General features: G+C 37.7%; 1 protein-coding gene across 14 annotated transcripts in view; it reads left to right on the forward strand.

The window, feature by feature from the left end:
* ERC1 (ELKS/RAB6-interacting/CAST family member 1) overlaps nucleotides 1-16,021 on the forward strand; it is a 567,884-nt gene that overhangs the window by 271,503 nt on the left and 280,360 nt on the right. The gene's annotated exons all lie outside the window — the stretch shown is intronic.

The following is a 16,021-nucleotide window of genomic DNA, read 5'->3' on the forward strand; positions in this document are numbered from 1 at the left end:
TTTTCTCTTATCAATTATGTAATCATTTCAGTATTTAAATCAAGCTCTGTCAAGAGGAACCTAGTAAATTTCATTATAGACTCTTGCTCTAATGTCAGTGAGTTTGAATCTCCTTTGTTATGGTGACTGGTTATGAAATCAGTCACTTGACAGACCCTGAAGTGAGACTGCTGGAAATACGTCATGTCTGCCTTCATGGTGACAGCTGGCTACAAAACAAACCCCCCAGAGCCATTCTGCAATTGACAAGGGACTTCAAAGGCCAACAGGGCTGCTACTTCAAAGAGAATTCTGTCATCTCTGGCTTGTTGAAAGAAGTTGTTAAATGGCTGTACCCTGCCATAGGAGAAATCTCCATGTTTAGACTTCTCCGTCTTTTGATCTTAGAAAGATGTATGAAATGGCTTTAAGTTAAAGGAATGATACAGTCCATAGTAATGGCAACCCAATATTATTCTACATTTCAGTCCACTTTTTAATGGAAATTACCCAAATATGTTCAAATAAGAGCAAGTCTAAAAACTCAAATGTCTCAGAGAATGAATGTTCAAAAGAAGATTTGAAACTCTGTATTAATGTTTTAGCAATCTTCACAAATGTGGAATAAGTCAGATGGTGAATAAAATGAAACTCTCAATGTGTTTTTAAAACTCTCCTTCAATTTCTCCTTGTAATTTTTACCCGCTTGAGTAGAATCAAATTCTGAATGTTGATAGTAAGAATGGCAGACAACTAAAGCCTGTAATCTCAAGGCTGATTTGCATGGTTTTAAACTGATATTTCTGTACTTTTAGTAACTCTGTACTTAATATTTTAAACTACCTTGTACTATTTAAAATCTTATTCATCTAGTTATGCTGAATACAATTTTAAAATAATTACTTTATCTTTCTATTAAAAAAGATCTCAGAGTTTTAATAAAACTCTTTCAATAAAAGATCAAAGTACTAACGAGCATCTTCAGGAATAACGAGGAAAAGGCAGCAGCATAAATTCTTTTTCTTAGAATACAGATAACCCTAAAAGATATCCCTTTGATGGAGTCATGTTTAGTATACATGAAAAAGAAAAAGGAAAACTTTATAAATAATATGGCAGTAAAAATGTGGAGGTTTTATATGTGATATGAAGTGAGAGTGAGGAGTAGCTGAAATTTATGATTTAAAGTCATTATAAGTCAATGGCATGACTTTTCTTAATTATGTGTTTTCCCTCTCATCCTATGTATTATAAAAGGATAAAGCTAAGACTCCTTAGATTCTTTTGCCCTGACCTGCTTTCTTATTTCTCTTAAAATTTCTCCTTACAGAAAATAAAAAAGTTGACTAGGCAGAACCTTTAGCCACTATTACTTCCCCTATAATTTTGCCAGATGGGGTCAGTAGACAACAACCAAAGGAATTCTAAAGGAAAACTGAAGCCCCCAGGAAATAACCACAAGTGGTAGTATGACCAAAAAAAATCTCTAAATACCTGAGTAGTTCGTAAGAGTAATTCTTTTTTTTTTTTTTTGTGAGGAAGATCAGCCCTGAGCTAACATCCATGCTAATCCTCCTCTTTTTGCTGAGAAAGACCAGCTCGGAGCTAACATCTATTGCCAATCCTCGTGCCCTTCTTCTTTTTTTTTGTTCCCCCAAAGCCGCAGTAGCCAGCTGCACGTCATAGTTGTACATCCCTCTAGTTGCTGTATGTGGGACGCGACCTCAGCATGGCCAGAGAAGCGGAGCATCAGTGCGCGCCTGGGATTCGAACCTGGGCCGCCAGTAGTGGAGCGCACGCACTCAACCGCCAAGCCATGGTGCCGGCCCTGTAACAGTAATTCTTAACATAATGCATTTGTGCTTGTCTTTTTTTTTTTTTTTTAATTTTTTGTTTATTGCAGTAACATTGGTTTATAACATTGTATAAATTTCAGGTGTGCATCATTATACTTATATTTCTGTATGGATTACATCATGTTCACCACCCAAATACTAATTACAACCCATCACCACACACTTGTGCCAAATTATCCCTTTCACCCTCCTCCCTCCCCCCTTCCCCTCTGGTAACCACCAATCCAATCTCTGTCTCTGTGTGTTTGTTTATTGTTGTTATTATCTACTACTTAATGAAGGAAATCATACAGTATTTCACCTTCTTCATCTGACTTATTTCACTTTGCATAATACCCTCAGTGTCCATCCATGTTGTCACAAATGGCTGGATTTCATCGTTTCTTATGGCTGAGTAGTATTCCATTGTGTATATATACCACATCTTCTTTATCCATTCGTCCCAAGATGGGCACTTAGGTGGCTTCCAAGTCTTGGCTATTGTGAATAAGGCTGCAGTGAACACAGGGGTGCATGTATCTTTACGCATTGGTGTTTTAAAGTTCTTTGGATAAATACCCAGCAGTGGAATAGCTGGATCATGTGGTAGTTCTATCCTTGATTTTTTGAGGAATCTCCATACTGTTTTCCATAGTGGCTGCACCAGTTTGCACTCCCACCAGCAGTGTATGAGAGTTCCCTTCTCTCCACACCCTCTCCAACGCATGTTGTTTCCTGTCTTGTTAATTATAGCCATTCTGACGGGCGTGAGGTGATATCTCATTGTAGTTTTGATTTGCATTTCCCTGATAGTTAATGATTTTGAAAATCTTTTCATGTGTCTGTTGGCCATCTGTATATCTTCTTTGGAGAAATGTCTGTTCAGGTCTTTTGCCCATTTTTTAATTGGGTTGTTAGTTGTTTTCTTGTTGAGATGCATGAGTTCTTTATATATTTTGGAGATTAACCCCTTATCAGATATATGGTTTGCAAATATCTTCTCCCAATTGTTAGGTTGTCTTTTCGTTTTGTTGATGGTTTCCTTTGCAGTGCAGAAGCTTTTTAGTTTGATGGAGTCTCATTTGTTTATTTTTTCTATTGTTTCACTTGCCCGGTCAGACATGGTGCTTGAAAATATGTTGCTAAGACCAATATTAAAGAGCGTACTGCCTATGTTTTCTTTTAGAAGTTTCATAGTTTCAGGTCTTACATTCAAGTCTTTAATCCACTTGGAGTTAATTTTTGTGTATGGTGTAAGGTAAGGGTCTACTTTCATTTTTTTGCATGTGGCTATCCAGTTTTCCCAACACCATTTGTTGAAGAGACTTTCTTTTCTCCATTGTATGTTCTTTGCTCCTTTGTCAAAGATTAGCTGTCCATAGATGTGTGGGTTTATTTCTGGGCTTTCAATTCTATTCCATTGATCTGTGTGTCTGTTTTTGTGCGAGTACCATGCTGTTTTGGTTACTATGGCTTTGTAGTATGTTTTGAAATCAGGGAGTGTGATACCTCCAGCTTTGTTCTTTTTTCTCAGGATTCCTTTAGCTATTCGAGGTCTTTTGTTGTTCCATATAAATTTTAGGATTCTTTGTTCTATTTCTGTGAAAAGTGTTGTTGGAACTTTGATAGGGATTGCATTGAATCTATAGATGGCTTTAGGAAGTCTGGATATCTTAACTATGTTAATTCTTCCAATCCAAGAGCATGGAATATCTTTCCATTTCTTTGTGTCTTCTTCAACTTCTTTCAGCAATGTTTTATAGTTTTCGGTGTATAGATCTTTCACCTCTTTGGTTAAATTTATTCCTAGGTATTTTATTCTTTTTGTTGCAATTGTAAATGGGATTGTATTCTTAATTTCTCTTTCTGCGACTTCGTTGTTACTGTATAGAAATGCAACTGATTTTTGTATGTTGATTTTGTATTGGCCTGCAGTGTGCTTCCCTCAGTTCTCAATGTTCCGGGGGTGACCCCTATGTGGGCTACGTGTGTCCTTCTGTTGTGGCCTGTTTGCTCTCCCTGTAGGCGCCCAGGGAGGCCGAGTTATGCTCCTGGTCAGCTGTTGTAATGCTCAGCAGCTTGTAGTTGTTGTGGGTCCTTCAGTCTCTTTATCAGGTGTGGGGAGCCCCAGCACAGTTGGCTGCAAGTTCTAACACCCCATTTGTGTTGCAGTATTTCTTTTAAGTGAGTAGACCCCCAGCGTGGCAGGTTCTTAGGCTCAGAGGCTTACAATTCCTATAAGCCTCCAGCCTTTAGGTCTCTTGTCAGCTCTCTGAGGATTGCAGCTGGGTGGGGCTGACCTCAGGCACAGGAGCACCCAATTGTTTCAGGCTTTGGAAGGTGGGGCAAATCCCCTATGTGGGTCTTTGAGAAGCACAAGTCTTCTGCAGCTGAGAAGCCCTGCCGCCCACAGGTCCACACACACAGTCAACACGGTCCTGCCCCGTGCGCATGCCCCAACCTCCAGAAGCAGACCCTGTCTCTCCACGGCAGGAGCCCCACACACCCCACACACTCCACCACTGCCCCACACTCTCCACCCGCTCCTTGTGCACGACCTGCCTCACTGAAGTGGGCTAGTTGCCAGGCTCCAGAGAATCCAGTCACCAATCTGTGCAGGCCCACAAGTTGCCTGAGGGCTTGTTGTTGGGTGGGGCCAGTCTCTAGGGTGGGCTGCCTGCCCTGGCTGAGCTGGTTAAATCGGTGCTCTAGTGGGTGGGGCATACCTGGGCTAGCAGGCCCCAGGGAGAACTCCAATGGCGTCTGTGTCAGCATGCCCACACCAGGCCACAACAATGGCCGCCGCCAATGTCCCAGTCCCTGGAGAGGTCTCACCTCTCATTGCGATCAACTTAGGGCCTATCACGTGAGTCTCTTTTCACCAAAGCACTGTGCACCTTTCTTTCTGGTGATTTTAGGTTGCTTTCTGAAATGGGTAAGTTTACGCGTGGCCCCTTTAAGAGCCGTTTTTAATTTCTTTGTGAACCAGCTTTTCTGGGAGTACTCCCAATGTTTTAGTAGCAGGCGAAGTCAGATTATGCCACTCGTCTCGATTGTGCTGGGTCCACAAAATGCCCCCAGCAGGGGCGCTCCCTGGCTCAGGACCACGCCCTCCAGGGAGGTCTGCGTACCTGTGGGCAGCCATGAAACTGGCGGCTTGTGAAGGCGGCGTTTTTTCTCTCCAGAAGTGAGTTTCTGCCTCTTCCACCTCCATTAGGATTGTCCTTTGTTGCAGGAGTTCCTCTTATCCAGTTTTCAGTCTCAGGGGTAATTTTTCACGAGTAGTTGTATATTGTCTGTGTCTGCAGGAGGTGGTGAGTTGAGAGTCTGCTTACACCGCCATCTTGACTTCTCTCTCTCTCTGCTTGTCTTTTTTATCGTAGTTTTTTCCTCTTGAAAAATTTTTGATAATGTAGTGCCTGATTATATTGTCCTGGAAGTTCATGAAATATGTATGTCCCTGAATTTCAGCTTCATTTTCCTTTTTATTCAACAAAAGTACCACATCTATGTTTTCAAAAGTTATAATCAAATGAAAAAATTAGCTGTAGTGGAAAAGAAGTAAAACCTTGGCACACCCCAAAGCAACCAGAGATGAGTGCCAGAGTCTGTAGATATTGAGTTTCAAAGTGGACATGTTTTTATACTTCTGTCTAAACTACATAACAACTACTGCGCTGGGAAGCACTTTTGGAATCTATGTGGCAGATCTATAACAGATGATATTTAGTTTGCTTGTAATGAGCTCTTGGGGTGTTTGGCGCTTATTCTGTTATCTCCTACTGAGAAGTTTGATAAACCAAGTTATTGACGATAGAGGCAGTCATCCAAGATATGGCTGAAGGTGAAGTCATGAGAGCCAGATGGCTTTCCACTTATTTTTATATGCAATGTATGTTCTCCTTGGCTGCACCTTCCTGGATGTTTTCAATGAAACATATTTTCCTAGAGAAATACGCACAGCAGGATTTATTCTACACAACAGATAGTTTTCGTGTGCGGCATGTCTCAAGCTCTTATTTGGCCCTCTCTTGTTCCTTTCTCTTATCTCCGCCCTCTTTAATGAATAAAGAGGGAATAAGGGTTAGTGCCAAGTGTGCTGAACCAGAAGTCAAGTGATGTGCATTCGTTTTTTTCTTCTATTTACTAGCTGTGATTTAGGGTAAGTACCATAATCTTTCTAAGCCTCTGTAGCCTCACCTGTATGGAGCAAATTATTATCTCCGCAAGTGTTTTGGTAGTCTACAAAGGCAGTATACAAAGATTGAGCTTATTACTATGGCCAAAACAATTCTATATGTATCTGTGTATGTGTGTGTGTACATGCACACACTCATGTGATACTTATGAGTTCCCTCTTGGTATCCTTGGGTTGCCAGACATTAAATCTCACCCTTTTGCTTTTCTCTTTTGGCTAATAGTAAAGTTTGGATAAGGTCCAATAACTATCATTTCATTTGCCAATATTTTCTTTGAGTCCAATAACTATCATTTCATTTGCCAATATTTTCTTTGAGTCCAATAACTATCATTTCATTTGCCAATATTTTCTTTCTTTTCCAGGAGTTATATTGAAATAATATGTTTTCTCCACAAAGTGTATCTCTAATTAATGAAATATCACTCTGTTTACTTTTAGGTAGCTGTTTGATTTTTTTTCAGCAGTTGAGATGAGAAGGATTAAAATTTCAGTTAAAATGCCAGTAGACTTTTATTTTTCTTGTTCAAAACTTAAGGAAACAGTATGAAGCTGTTTTATTCAAGGTGTTCATTTGTTCTTAGAAAAAATACTTAAGCCCTGAATGCTCTGTTCTCTATTGGTATCTTTATGCTAGTGAGGGGATTGCTGTTTTCTGTAATAAAATGGAATTAATGTTTTCTCGTGTGAAATGACCAAATAATTTCAACTAATAAGGAAATTTCTTTCCAAAACCTGGACAACTTATATAGCCTTCCTAGCATGTGCTTCGTGCTGTTATCTTGACTTCCTGGCAATGCAGAAAATTTTTTTTTTCAGAAGAGAACTTACCAGAGCTTGAAATTCAAGGGAACGTCTTGTGATTCCACTTCTATTTGTATTCCTTTCCCAAATTACTCATTTGTCACAAAACCTAAGGAAATATAAAAAGTTCCCAGACCCAGATGCAGAAGAGTGTAAAATGATGGTTGCCACATCTTCTTTGTTATTGCTGCTGTAGAAAGAATATGTGATATTATTTAGATTATTTCTGTTCTTCTTTCTTCCAGAAGTAGAGGGGAGCCATGGAGTTTATGTAGATCCAGGAAATTATTAATATTTTTTCTTACTTGATTCTGGTACAACCTGTTTGTTGCTGAAATAAGCAAATTATAGGAGACGTTAATAAAATAACAGTCTTCTGAAAAAAATAATTTGCAGTGCTTTAATTCAAATTTTTAGTTTTTAGTTTTGATGCTATGTTACAAAAAAAATCACCTAAATAGAACTGGCAATGAGACAAACCTTGGTTCTTCTTGAAGCCTCTTTCCACCCTCTGTGACATAAGATGATGAGAGTCATAGCACCAGGGGGACATTTGCTTTGCTTTGAATATGTGCATCCACACTTTATTGATGTCTGATTTTTCAAGTTCCATTTAGGCATGATGAGTACTTATTATAGGATTTATCTACCCAAGCCTCTGAGTTGATTTTTTAAAAAAAGGAAAATTGAGATGGCTCAAAAAGGAAGCATTTCTTTCATATTGTCAGGTTTCCACTCTTTTTAAATTTATTTTCAGTTGAAGATTTGTTACCACAGCATATTACTGGAAACTTAAAGGCAGTTGCCATTGAAGGAATATAGTCAATCAATGTGAATTTTTCTCATGTTACAAGTCAGTCTTAACTCTGTGGATACTTATAAACCATAAGCTTTTATAGAAATACCCATCATTGTTAAGTGTCCTATGGAAATATGAGCTATATTTTGAGAAATGGTGAAAACATTTTGTAAATTCCTCACCCATAGAGCACATTAATTATTTAAAGTGTCCTTTGTGTATTTTATTTGTTCTCACAAACCTTTGGCAGTGTTGACTTATTAGAGAAATGCAACAATATATAAAAAGCCAAGAAATCTACAAACACTCCCAAAGTTGAATCGTGGAAATATGGTTTTTTGGGGGTTTTTTGCTGAGGAAGATTCGCCCTGAGATTATAATCCGTTCCCAATCTTTCTCTTTTTTTGCTTGAGGAAGATTAGCCCTAACTTAACATCTGCACCAGTCTTCCTCTATTTTTGTTTTTTGCTGAGGAAGACGGGCCCGGAGCTAACATCTATTGCCAATCCTCCTGCTCTTTTTTTTTTTTTTTCCCCTTTTTCTCCCCTAAGCCCCAGTAGATATTTGTATGCCATAGTTGCACATACTTCTAGTTGCTGTATGTGGGACGCCGCCTCAGCATGGCCAGACAAGCGGCGCATTGGTGCGTGCCTGGGGTCCAAACCCGGGCTGCCAGCAGCAGAGCGCATGCACTTAACCGCCACACCACAGGGCCGGCACCCTTCCTCTATTTTGGATGTGGGTCGCTGCCACAGCATGGATGATGAGTGGTGTAGGTCTGCATCCAGATGTGAACCCATGAACCTGGGCTGCTGAAGTGGAGCACACCAAACTTAACCACTATGCCACAGGGCCGGCCCCTGGAAATATGGGTTTTATAGTTTCTTCTTCAATGCTGTATCTGTGACCCCTACTCATATTTGGGTCCTCTGTAAAGTCAGGAATAAAAGATAGCAGTAGTACCTGGCAGTTCCTGAGTTTAATATCCTGCTGAATTCAGTGGCATCTGTTAGGTTACCTCAAGAATCACTTAGACTATCTGATGTTCAATAAATGGAATAGAAAATTATAATAAACATTATCGTGTAAGTCATATATGCATTTAAACGGGGACTAAAAGAAAAAATGAAAATTTTAAATTCTTATTTTGGTAGCATCTGATTTATTTTGAAGTTATAGTCCAAAGGGACCAGTGCCCACCCTCGTCAAAGAACCTAGTGGAGTTAATTTTTCTCTGCCTCTCATCCTGGATTTCACCATTGTCCAAAAAATAAGATCCCAGTTATCTATACTCTACTGAACCATCATCTCTATATTATTCAGTACTTTCTTGCCTTAACCCAACTCTTTAACTCTTCTTATCCCTTTTACATCTCTCGACTAAGTCACCAAAATTCACAAATTCATCTAAATTCATTAGTTCACTCATTCAACAAATATTCATTGAGTGTCTACTCTGTGTCAGGCCCTGGCACATACATTTTTAATTTCCTTCTTGAACCACCTTTCACCTTCTTTGCCTGAAGTGTAATCTAGCCTTTCCCCTGAAAACTCCCGACAACCCTTTCTGGTGATAAGTAAGTGTATGTTCTGAACCTTAGGGTTGGAGATAGGACTCTCATCATTCTTATTTCCTGCTGTATCCTAGACCATTATCCTATCACCTTCTTATAAGAACTCCTGCTTCTTTGAGGCTCATGCTGTTCAGCTATAACATTGAAGCTTTTCATTGAAGACTTTTGTTACCTCACTGACTTCAGCATCTACATGAATAAACCATTTATTACTTTGTCCTCTCAGTTTCTTGACAATGGCCTTTGCCTCCATTCACTTTCTTCATTCCATATCCAGCATCCTGGACCTTGTCATCTGGTCTACGTCCAGATTCGCTCATTACAGCATCTTCCTCTAATCACAGTATCCTATAATTTTATCTTTCTGTTCAAGTATTCCACTACAACTATCTTTCCATGTCATTTGAACTTGTCTCTTTTTGCTTTAACCTAAATCATTAGCCCTGTCTTTGCTTCCCTCTCTATTCAGTTTGGCTGGAAAGATGCAAAAGTGCGTATGAGAACACCCCCCAGAGTGATTCATTAGATGTAGTTGTGGAAAGCTGTTTTAGAATTTCTTGAACACTGATACATTGTAGCAAAGCAGCATTAACTGTGAATACATGGAGTGTGATTGCCTAGGTTGGAATCCTAGCTCTGCCTCTTCTGGCTGTATGACCTTCAATAAGGCACTTAAACTTTGTAAACGTGTTTGCTCTTCTGTAAAAATGAGGATAATAATAATACCTAATAGGATCATTGTGAGGATTTAGTGGTATCATACCTATGAAGAGCACTTAGAACACTTCAAACTATTCAAATAATGTAAGTTGCTGCTGTGATTATTGTAATAGCTATAGCTATTCCATATTCATAAAATACCGTACTGTTGATGTATATCTTGTCAAAGAATTACCAAGCGTTGGCAAAAAGAATGTATTGGGATAAAGAAAAGATTTCTAGTATAAATACTAGTATAAATCTCTTTTAAGAATTCTGTAAATTCAAATTCTCGTTAGTAGTAATTGTGAGACACCTTTTAGGAGTTTGTTAGGAGAGGATGGTAGAATGTATATATGTATGTATGTATGTAAATTCTCACTAATACTTCAAAAATGCTCCTCAACTCAGAAGCTTGGTAACTTTTTTTTTTATAATTGTATATAAGAGTGGTTCTTGATCTAGAATTTCGTTGAAATCAAGAAAAGTAGTGGAACTCTCAAATGAAAATCCGACTGACATGTTGAATACCTAATCTCTAAATAATCTTTTTGGACCACTCTTTTTTTCTTCTAATCCTTTTTTTTCCTTTGGAGACTTATGCTTCTTACTCTCCCAAGAAACTACAACAAGATTTTCCTTAAGCATCTTGAAAACTACAAAAAGTATTTTGCTCTTGGTTGTGGAACAGAAGAAGGTGGAAAACTTGAAGATGCCATCTTTGCCAGCACCTGAAGCACCCAATTCCTTTGCTTTCTTAAGGAAAATGGGTCTGTGGTAAAGTCATAATTTGTTCCCTTCTTATTCTGAGTAAAAGTTTATTAGCTTGTGATTTAAGCAAACCATCTGGTCCTGCTGGCATACTGCACTATCAAGCCCTGTGCTTTCTCCTTAATATGTTATTGGAGGCTGTTAAGTTGCGTACTTCAATCCCAGCTCTGGCTTGGGCTTTTTTTATGTCTTAAAACATATGCTTTTGAAAATGGTACTGTGACCTGGAGCACATTTAAAAATTGTGGAGAGTTTCTTCCTTGTTTAATGTGGTGTATATATATCTCTTCTTCCACTCAGCTTTCATTACCTTTATTTCTCAGTGACTATACCTAAAACTATACAACAACTGCTGTGTGCTGGGCAGGTAATGGAATAGATATTCAAATAGAGATAGCTGAATGTGTCCTCTGGGATTGTGGAAAAGTAACAGAAAGTGAAATATGTCAATTTGACCTTGAAACTATTTCCCTGACTTGGAGCCAGAGTGCAAATCAGATGATTAGTTGGAAATCCTGATTTATGGTACCATTCCTGCCTTAAATACTGAAATGCTTTAAAACTTATTTGGATGTATGATCTGAGGAAGAAATACCTTGAGGGTCTGGCACTCACGTGGATGGGAAAATTAAGCAATATTTTAAAAAATCATGTTTTACTAACAGGGAAAATTAAGCAATATTTTAAAAAATCGTGTTTTACTAACAGGCAAAATTCTGTATGTGAAAGTTTGGAATGAAAGGTAAAATGTCTATAGACATAGCAGTCTTGATGCTTGGAAAATAACTTCCACAGAAACAATTAAAGATGGTTGATAAAATATGCATTCATAAGTTGGCAAGAAAGTAAGAAATTCTCAGGTCAGGGCATAAATAGACAGGGTATTCAAAGAAAAGTACTTGGTAAGCTGTTGAACTTGAACAGTGGTTTTTGTATCTTGGCAGGACAAAGAAAAGGTCCATGGCAGCCCAAGGTGGAGAGTCTAATAGACTACCAACACTCCCCTTCTTTTTAAAAAAGGATCCATAATGTCCAAAATTGGTCCTTTGAAAACACTAAGAAAATTGGCCTTTCATGAAACTATAAGAGAAAAAGAAAAAAGGCACATTGAACAATTTTTGGAATGATAAAGGGCTCACAACTACAAGTTCTGCAGGTTTTAAAAAGATACCTTTAAAAAGATATCTTTGCCAGTACATTTGAAAATTTAGATTAAATGAGGAAATGCCAAGAAAAATGGGACTTAGCAAAACTAGCTGAATATGAAAAAGAGAACCTGAAAGAAAGGAGTCTGTAATAAAATCTTTTCCCAAAGATTTCAAGCCCAGAGAGTTATATTGGTGATTTTTAATAAACATACAATGAACAAATAATTTCAGTCTTAAAGAAACAACTCCGGAAAATAGAGTGAGCAGTTAATCACTAGTGTATTTTATAAGGCTAACATGATTTCATATCAAAACTTGACAAAGTTAGTACAGGAAAAGAAAAGTTTAGGCCTGTCTCAACCATGAACATTAGTGCAAAAATTCCTAAACAAAATATTGCCAATCCAAAATTAGTGAGAAAGAAAAATATGCTTGAAGAAGTTAGGTTTATTCCAGGAGTTCAAGATAGTTATCATTAGAAAACTAGGTACTATAGTTTACCACATTAGATATGATAGAATAGTGATATGATCATCTCAAGAAATGCAACAACTTTACACTGATTTATAATTAAAAAGATTTTTTGACGTATAATTGACATATAATATCCTGTTTGTTTCACGTGTACATCATAGTGCTATGATATTTATATACATTATGAAATGATCACCATGAAAAGTCTAGTTACCATCTGTCACCATACAAAGTTGTTACAATATTATTGACTATCTTCCCTATGCTGTACATTGTATCCCCGTGACTTATTTGTTTTATAACTGGAAGTTTGTACATTTTAATTTCCTTCACCTATTTGACCTGCCCCTCAACGCTTCCTCCCTCTGATAACCATCAATTTGTTTCCTGTGTCTATGAATCTGTTTCTCTCTTTTGTTTGTTCGTTTGTTTTGTTTTTTAGATTCCATATATAAGTGAGATCATACAGTATTTGTCTTTCTCTGACTTATTTCACTTAGTGTAATATCCTCTAGGTCCATCCATGCTGTTGAAAATGGCAAGATTTCATTGTTTTTTATGGCTGATTAATAGTCCATTATATATATATACCACATCTTCTTTATCCATTCATCCTTTGATGGACACGTAGGCTGTTTTCATATCTTGACTATTGTAAATAATGCTGCAGTGAACACAGGGGTGCATATATCTCTTCAAATCAGTGTTTTCGTTTTCTTCAGATAAATACCCAGAAGTGGAATTGCTAGATTGTATGGTAATTCTATTTTTAATTTTTTGAGGAACCTCCATACTGTTTTCCGTAGTGGCTGCTCTGGTTTACATTTTTATCAACAGGTGCAAGAGTTCCGTTTTCTCCATGTCCTTCCTTACGCTTGTTAATTTTTGTCTTTTTATCCATTCTGACAGACATGAGGTGGTATCTCATTGTGATTTTGATTTGCATTTCCCCAATGATTAGTGATGTTGAACATCCTTTCATGTGCCTGTTGGCCATTTGGAAAAATGTCCATTGAAGTCCTCTGCCCATTTTTTAATTGTGTTGTTTGTTTTTTGATATTAAATTGTGTAAGTTCTTTATATGTTTTGGATATTAACCCCTTATCGGACGTATGATTTGCAAATATCTTCTCTCATTGAGTAGGTTGCCTTTTCGTTTTGTTGTTGGTTTCCCTTGCTGTACAAAGCTTTTTAGTTTGATGTAATCCCATTTGTTTATTTTTGCTTTTGTTACCCTTGCCTAAGGAGATTGGTCCAAAAAATGTTGCTAAGACCAATATCAAAGAGCTGACTGCCTATATTTTCTTCTAGGAATTTTATGGTTTCAGGTCTTACATTCAAGACTTTAATCCATTTTGAATTTATATTTGTATATGGTGTAAGATAATAGCCCAATTTCATTCTTTTTCATATAGCTAACCAATTTTCCCAGCACCATTTATTGAAGAGACTGTGTTTTTCCCATTGCATATTCTTGTCTCCCTTGTCATAGATTAATTGATCATATACATATAGGTTTGTTTCTGGGCTCTCTATTCTATTCCATCGATCTATGTCTCTGTTTTCGTGCCAGTACATACTGTTTTGATTACTATAGCTTTGTAAATTTGAAATCAGGGAGCATGACACCTCCAGCTTTGTTCTTTCTCAAGATTGCTTTGGCACTTTGGAGTCTTTTGTGTTTTCATACAAATTTTAGAATTCTTTGTTCTAGTTCTGTGAAAAATGCCATTGATATTTTGATGGGGATTATATTGAATCTGTGTATTGCTTTAGGTAATATGGAGATTTTAATAATATAAATTATTCCAATCTGTGAGCACAGTATATCTTTCCATTTATTTATGTCATCTTCAGTTTCTTTCATCAGTGTCTTATGGTTTTCAGAGTACAGGTCTTTCACTTCTTTGGTTAAATTTATTTCTAGGCATTTTACTCTTTTTGATGCAATTGTAAATGGGATTGTTTTCTTAATTTCTCTCTCTGATAGCTCATTATTAGTGTATAGCCATGCACCCAATTTCTGTATTCAGTCATGCACTGCATAATGATGTTTTGGTCAACAACAAACCACACATATGATGGTGGTCCCATAAGATTAATACCATGTAGTGTAGGTGTGTAGTAGGCTCTACCATCTAGGTTTGTGTAACTATACCCTATGATGTTCACACAATGACGAAATTGCTTAACAACGCATTTCTCAGAACGTATCCTTGTCGTTAAGTGACGCATGACTGTATTAATTTTGTATCTTGCAACTTTATTGAATTCATTTATTAGTTCTAAGAGATTTTTTTGTTGTTGTTGTTGTTAAGGAAGATTTGCCGTGAGCTAACATATTCCCAATCCTCCTCTTTTTGCTTGAGGAAGATTTGCCCCAAGCTAGAATCTCTGGCAAAACGTCCTCTGTTTTGTACACGGGCTGCCAGCACACAGCGTGGCCACTGACCAGCCATGTAGATCTGCGCCTGGAAACTGAACCTGAGCTGTCGACGGGGAGCATGCCATACTTAACCACTAGGCAACCAGGGCTTGCCCTCTAATAGTTTTGGTCTTTAAGGTTTTCTATATATAGTGTCATGTCATCTGCAAATATTGACAGTTTTACTTCTTCCTTTCCATTTTGGATGCCTTTTATTTCTTTTTCTTGCCTGATTGCTGTGGCTGGCACTTCCAATACTATGTTAAATAAAAGTGGCATGAGTGGGCATCCCTGTCTTTTTCCTTACCTTAGAGAAAAAGCTTTCAGCTTTTCACTGATGAGTGTGGTATTAGCTGTGGGTTTGTCAATTATAGCCTTTATTATGTTGAGGTATAGTCCTTCTATACCCACTTTGTTGAGAGTTTTTATCGTAAATGTATGTTGAATTTTGTGAAATTCTTTTCCTGCATCTATTGAGATGATTATATTATTTTTATACTTCGTTTTGTTAACGTGGTGTATCACGTTGGTTGATTTGCAGATGTTGAACTATCCTTGCATCCCTGGGATAAATCCCACGTGATCTTTGTGTATAATCCTTTTAATGTATTGTTGAATTAAGGTTGCTAATATTTGGTTGAGGATTTTTGCATCTGTGTTCATCAGGGATATTGGCCTGTAATTTCCTTTTTCTGTGATGTCTTTGTCTGGTTTTGGTATCAGTGTTACACTGCTGGCCTCGTAAAATGCATTTGGAAGTGTTCATTCCTCTTCAGTTTTTTGGGATATTTTGAAAATAGGTATCTTCTTTAAATGTTTGGTAGAAATTACCTGTGATGCTGTCGGGTCCTGAACTTTTGGTTTTTGGGAGATTTTAAACGACTGATTCAATTTCATCATTTGTGATCAGTCTATTTAGATTTTCTGTTCCTTCATGATTCAGTCGTGGAAGGTTGTGTGTTTCTAGGGACTTATCCATTTCTTCTAGATTTTCCAATTTATTGGTGTATGATTATTCATAGCAGTCTCTTATGCTTCTTTGTGTTGCTGTGGTTTCTTTTTTTCTTTTTCTTGTTTTTTTCATGAGGAAGATTAGCCCTGAGCCAACATCCATGCCAATCCTCCTCTTTTTGCTGTGGGAGACCGGCCCTGAGCAAACATCTATTGCCAATCCTCCCCCTTCTTTTTTTTCCCCCTTTTGCTCCCCAATGTGCCAGTAGATAGTTGTATGCCATAGTTGCACATCCTTCTAGTTGCTGTATGTGGGATGCTGCCTCAGCATGGCTGGACAAGCGGTGCATTGGTGAGCGCCCAG

Source organism: Ceratotherium simum, chromosome 17, assembly GCF_057802395.1.
Source record: "Ceratotherium simum simum isolate JZ-2026a chromosome 17, ASM5780239v1, whole genome shotgun sequence".
In the NCBI taxonomy this organism is placed as follows: Eukaryota; Metazoa; Chordata; class Mammalia; order Perissodactyla; family Rhinocerotidae; genus Ceratotherium; species Ceratotherium simum.